At 35.7% G+C, this 6,666-nt stretch overlaps 1 pseudogene; it reads left to right on the top strand.

Moving 5' to 3' along the window:
• The first annotated feature begins 454 nt into the window (after window positions 1-454).
• LOC102259309 lies at window positions 455-2,239 on the top strand (annotated as a pseudogene).
• Window positions 2,240-6,666: the final 4,427 nt, after the last annotated feature.

Below are 6,666 nucleotides of genomic sequence, written 5' to 3'. Positions count from 1 at the left end.
CATGCCTCTAAGAACAACAAGGAAAAAAGAACTATGTTTATTGAATACTTTCTACATTCCAAATACTATGTAGTTTTGGTATGTATTATCTCATTGAATCTTTATAATAACCTGTGAGGTAGGTACTTTTATCATCACCATTTTATCTGAGAAAATGGAAGTACAGATAGGTTAGGTAACTGATCCAAGATCACAGCTAATAAGAGGCAGAGCAAAGACCCAAATCTAGGTACCTTTGCACTCTATTTGAAGTGCCCTTATCCTCACATGTTTGTTGAATGAACTCTTATTAACCCCAAACTACCTTGTAGGTAAAAAATCCCATCCTCTCTTAGGCCTTTTAAAACAATAGACAAAAGTAAACGCAGTTAACCCTGGTGTGATTCTGTCCTGGGTTTCTGTTCTGCAAACAAGTAGTCTTTATCTTCGTCCACCTTCTCTCCCACCCAAGTGCATGTCATCACCCCATGAAGATTGAATGGACATGAACATGAGTTCTCAAGGCCTCAGAACTGTCTTTTCAGTTGTGAAGTGAAGGCTGACAAAGATCATCACTTTAATGATGAAAATGAGCACCAATTCTCTTTAAGAATGGTCAGTTTAGAGGCTGGTACAAAGGATAAATCACACATTTTTGAAGCAGAGGCAATGAATTAAGAAGGCAGTCCAATTAAAGTAACACTAGCAACTTTGAATATGTCTGTACAGCCAACAGGTTCCCTTGGTGGCTTTGAAATAACACCACCTGTGGTCTTATGGTTGAAGTGTGGTTCAGTGTGGTTGGTGGACAGCACTTAGTAGCTGTGGAGGAAGATGCAGAGTCAGAAGATGAAGAGGAGGGGGATGTGAAACTCGTAAGTATATGTGGGAAGCATTCTGCCCTGGAAGTGGTAGCAAGGTTCCACAGAAAAAATGTAAAACTTGCTGCTGATGAAGATGATGGTGATGATGATACTTAAAAAGAAATTCTAAGTAATGGCAACCATTGTAGGAAAGGAAAGCTGTTTTTCTTTTCTTTTTTTAATCCTCATCTAAGTACATATTTTTATTAATATTTTAGAGAGAGAGAGAGGGAGAAGGTGGGGGAGAGGGGAAGGGAGAGGGAGAGAGGAGGAGGCAGCCGGAAGGAGAGAAAGAGAGAGAGAGAGAAACATAGTCTGGTTGCCTCCATATGCACCTCCATGGGGGACTGAGCCCTAACCCTGGCATGTGAACCGAACCCATGACTTTTCGTGTACAGGATGACGCTCCAACCAACTGAGCAACACTGGCCAGGGCAAGATGATGATTTTGATGAAGAAGCTGAAGAAAAGGCTCCAGTAAAAAAATCTGTACAAAATACTCCAGCCAAAAATGCACAAAAATCAAACCAGAATGGAAAAGACTCAAAACCATCAACACCAAGATCAAAAGATCAAGAATCCTAAAACAAAAAAGGAACAGGAAAAAAACTCCTAAAACACCAAAAGGATCTAGTTCTGTAGAAGACTTTAAAGCAAAAATGCAAGCAAGTATAGAAAAGGTGGCTTTCTTCCCAAAGTGGAAGCCAAGTTCATCAATTATGTAAAGAATTGCTTCTAGATGACTGACCAGGAGGCTAATAAAGATCTCTGGAAGCAGAGGAAGTCTCTTTAAGAAAATAGTTTAGATACTTTGTTAAAATTTCCAGCTGTCCTTTTTAAATTCAGAATGAGAACTTTCCTTAGCATGTCGGATAAATGTCCAGGTTCCATTGCCAAGAATGTGTTGTCCAAAATGCCTAAACTGTTTTTAGATGGAACTCCACCCTTTGCTTGGTTTTAAGTATGTATGGAATGTTATGATAGGACATAGTAGTAGTGGTGGTCAGACAAATAGAAATGGTGGGGAAACAAAAGTATACATGTGACATAAACTCAATACTTTAATTTTAAAAAGTAAACACAGTTGAGAACCATATATATTTGGGGTAAATGATTCCGAGTAAACTAGGTTGTGCAACAGTGTCAATAATCACATGTACAACTGACAAAGTGTGCAAAATGAAGTCAAATAAGTAGTTCATAATTATAATTTATGAAATCAGCCAGTAACAGGTAATGGTCAATAATGTTCAAAGCAATTCTTAGTATAGAACTACAACTCACAGGTTATTACATCCACTTTTCTCTTATCTACTTTTCTTCCTTATCCAAAATACAAAGCAGAAGAAAGTCCAGAGAAGGAAGACGTTTTACAGAGACATCACCTCTGTCTCACAGAGACACCAGAGCACATTATTCTATTTTATAGATGTGCTAGTCCACTTCTAATGGACATTTAGATTACTTCCTATCTTTTGCTATTTGTAAATCACCATGATAATACAGTAATGACTATTATTCTATATATGATAGGTCACACATGTGGAGAACATCTATAGAATAAATATCCAGAAGTATTAGTTATTATTCTTTTTGGAAAAGATGACTTTTGTCATTATCCCCCCCCCCCATCCATGTACAATAAAAAATGAGGGTAGCGTATCCACCAGCCACAAGCTAAACAATTATTGCACCCTAGTTTTACAGGCTCTTTCATATACATGGGTATAAACCAATACCCTTTTCCCTAGAGCAGTGGTTCTCAACCTTCTGGCCCTTTAAATACAGTTCCTTATGTTGTGACCCAACCATAAAATTATTTTTGTTGCTACTTCATAACTGTAATGTTGCTACTGTTGTGAATCGTGATGTAAATATCTGATATGCAGGATGGTCTTAGGCGACCCCTGTGAAAGGGTCGTTCGACCGCCAAAGGGGTCGAGACCTACAGGTTGAGAACCGATGCCCTAGAGTATTAGCTCAGTGATTTCAAGTTTAGACTAGTAGTCCTGAGTTTTCTGACCTGTCTCCATGCAATTTCTTATTACAGCTGGGTGTTTGTTTGTTTTTTTGTTTACAGATGTTTTTAGAGCAGTTTTAGGTTCCCAGCAAAATTGAGCAAAAAGTGCAGGCAGTTCTCATATATCCCCTGCCTCCTAATACACATAGCCTCTCCCACTATCAACTTCCTGCACGAGAGTGATACATTTGTTACACTGACAAATCATTATCACCCAAAGTTCATAGTTTACATAGGGTTCATTTTTGGGGATGTGCATTCTATGGACTTGGCAAATGTATAATGACATGTATCTGTCATCATTATACTATCATACAGAAGAGTTTCACTGTCCTAAAATTCCTGTGCTCTGCCTATTCATCTCTTCTACTCCACCCCCACCTCCCACCCCCCCCAATCCCTGGCGCTTCTGACGACACTGCTTGCCATAGGCTGCTGCCGTCTCAATGGGGCCCTAGCGCTCTTGACAACACTGACATCCCCGCGAGGAGCCCACAACGCAGAGGCAAGTGCACTCCTCCATGCCTCCAGGAGTAACAGCCACTGCAGTGGAATCCGTCTGCCTGTTGCAATAACAAATACTAGTCTGTACCCAGAATCAACAGATATCCCTGGGGAAGAAAATCACCAGAGATCTCAGCTCATCTAGAAAGGGCTCTTTCCTGTTTGCATTTTAGTTAATATAGTCATTGATCCTCCCACAGTTCTCTATAATGTTTTTAAAAGTATGTTTGTTTTTGTTAATCCTTACCTAAGTATATTTTTTCCATTGATTTTTAGAGAGAGTAAAAGGGAGGGGGGAAGAGAGAGAGGGAGAAACTTTGATGAGAGAGACACATAGATTAGTTGCCTCCCTCACACACCCCGATGGGGGCTGGGGATTGAAATTGCAACCCAGGTTTGTGCCCTTGACTGGGAATCAAACGGAACTCTCCTGTGTGCTGGCCAACACTCTAACCACTGAGCAACCTGCCAGGGCTAATGGTATGTATGGTTTTTGTGTGTGTATATTTTATAGTTGCTGCAGTAGGATTAATTGCCTGAGGCTGCATACTGCATATACCTAAAAGAAGTCATCCTCAATTTCAGAGTGCTTGAAAGAAAATACAACTGGCAAAGCAATTCCAAATAAAAGATTTCAATAAGTGCCTTGAGAAATGGTAGATTTTAAAACTAATATGTAATTTTAAAGGAGACTATTTATTTGTATTTATAAATTCTGGAAGCTTAGTTTTAAAAATTAATTATATTATATAATCAAATCATTTTAAAAAACATTTTAAGATTTTAGAAACATTACAGAATTTTTTTAGAGACAAAATGTGTTATGGTAACATCAGTGAATAGAAAATATTTATCAATGAGCAACAGTCATTTCATGGGGGTTGCTACTTGACCCACTTCTGTTTTTCTCAATACATTACAGTTATAGATTCTTTTCATTACCAAACACATATACTTGATAATTAAATTTCTAAAATAAATTATGAAATATGTCAATTTAAACTTTTGTTTCTCCTTTTTTCCTTACATTCTGAAAATAGAAGAAACTTTACATGCATATGGTTTTAAAGCTTATAGAGCAATTTATAAATATTTCATTTTGTCAAAATACAACAAAAATACAAATGTTTCATTAATAGTTTGCTTATAGATATTTTTTTCCAAATCATACCATCTTTTTGTTTAAATGCTTCACATCTCTACATGACTATAATTACCATGTTGTTATACTCAGCATTTGAAATCAATCAAGTTGAGTGTTAGCCATGGAGTAAAAAAATACAGTATATATGTCATTAAAGTTTAATTACAATTTCTGCATTTATCTGATTCCAGGTCAACTAAATCCAATGAAATCTCTATTATACTTTATTATATTTTTATTACAGAAAATGTCAAATATATACATAAGAATATTATAATAAACTTCCATATATCTTTACATCCTGCTTCAATAATTATCAACTCATGGTTTGTTTCATTTACACCCATACCTACTTTCTCCATTTCCCCACCTCCACCCAGATTTGTAACAAATCTCAGACATCATATCATTTCTTCTGTAAATATTTCTTTTTTTTGTTATGTTTTATTTATTTATTTTTTTATTGCTTAAATTATTACAAAGAGTATTACATATTTCTCCTTTTTTTCCCCCGCCCTTGACAATCCCCTGGCCTCCCCTACCCCCCAGTGTCAGTTCTGTAAATATTTCAATACGTATATTTAAACATGGATTCTTTCTAAACACAACCACAGTGCCATCATTATACCTAAAAAAAACAAACATTTCAAATATTCTCAAATATACAGTCAGTGTTCAGTGTTGTATACCTATTTTGCTGTGGTATACAAAAATATTTTTATAGTTTCTATCAATGCCATATAAACAGCAAACAGTATTCTCTTTTGCCACTAGATGGTACTACTGCACAAATTGCAGGCATCCTTAAATGATCTCATTGGAGGGACACACCTTGCCTTTCTTTGGGATAAGTAGCTTAATGATTAATAAACATGATTCAAGATTGTACAATGTATTTCAAAATCTGGTAAGTGATATTTTTTGGGGGGGAGGGGGGGTAACCATTGTTTTGGATAAACTTTAATCCAGCATAGAGTGCCACTGTTTCCAAGTGTCTTTTTACAAATCAATATTCTAAAAAAAAAAAAAAATAAACAACCGTTTCTGCTCTTTAATAGCTTAAAGTCTCTTAAGGAAAAGAAATGTAAATAATTTCCTTATAAGGTTGTAACTGCTATGATACCATATGCCCAATCCTAAAGACATATGTGGATAGATTAGCAAGAATGTCTTGTAGATGCACATGTTGAGTAATTATCAATTCATGGTTGAATTCAGATATATCTTAAATGCCAATATTCATGATGTATATTATATCACCAGGTAAGTTGTCAACCTGATATTCCATTGTAGAAATTTAAGGGTCTGATTTGTCATTTACTCTGACATTCCACTTCAGCGTGGAGATGGATCTAAGGGTAGTGTAAAATTAAAATGTCTCCTAAAAATGAATTCTGAATTTGTTCAAGTAGTTAAACAAAAACTTAAAAGTCATCTCAGAGCTATCCACTAGAAAACAGACATTCAAATAGGCCAGTCAGGAGTTCTCTGCAAAATATACCTCCAAAGTAGATGAAAGAGTAGTCCTGTTGGGAATTTTAAATTTTATATCTTTAAAACTTTTGTCATATCATGTAAAACAATTTTAGATACATTGTATTGATCAGTGTTAAAATACGAAACTATTCTTTTTTAACCTACTAGATAACTAATTTGGCTGTTTGTAAGGACACCCATAGTTTGTGGTAAGAAAATATGTTTGTTTATAGTCTACCTTATTTCCAAAAGGATTTGAGGTAGATATCTTGGAGATGTATCGTTGCTAGGGAAAGTTTTTAGAACAGAAATAGGCAATTAAAGCAGAAAAGATTTATACACAGACAGATAAATAGAAAAGTACATATGAGTAAAAAGACTGAACTGTTATGATATTGAATATAAAGGATAAAAGAGGAGCAACAATAGTTCAGTGATATATAGAAGCTTGAAGAATAAGGAAGACCTCAAAATGCACAGAAAAAGGACTCAGAAAAGAATAGACAATGAATAAGAAATAGGAGTAGTGAACAGACAGGAGAATAGGGTCAAGAACCCAGATGTTAAAATAGCCAAGAGGCAGAAAGAACATAAAACAGGAAAAATTTTTGAAGGAGGTAACAGTTTTATAGATGAGTTCCAATTCTATAGTTACTAAATTCAGTGAGAAGTAAATCTAC

Source organism: Myotis brandtii, unplaced genomic scaffold (assembly GCF_000412655.1).
Source record: "Myotis brandtii unplaced genomic scaffold, ASM41265v1 scaffold280, whole genome shotgun sequence".
In the NCBI taxonomy this organism is placed as follows: Eukaryota; Metazoa; Chordata; class Mammalia; order Chiroptera; family Vespertilionidae; genus Myotis; species Myotis brandtii.
The sequence above is the reverse complement of the archived record's forward strand: the minus strand, read 5'-3'. Positions and strand labels throughout refer to the sequence as shown.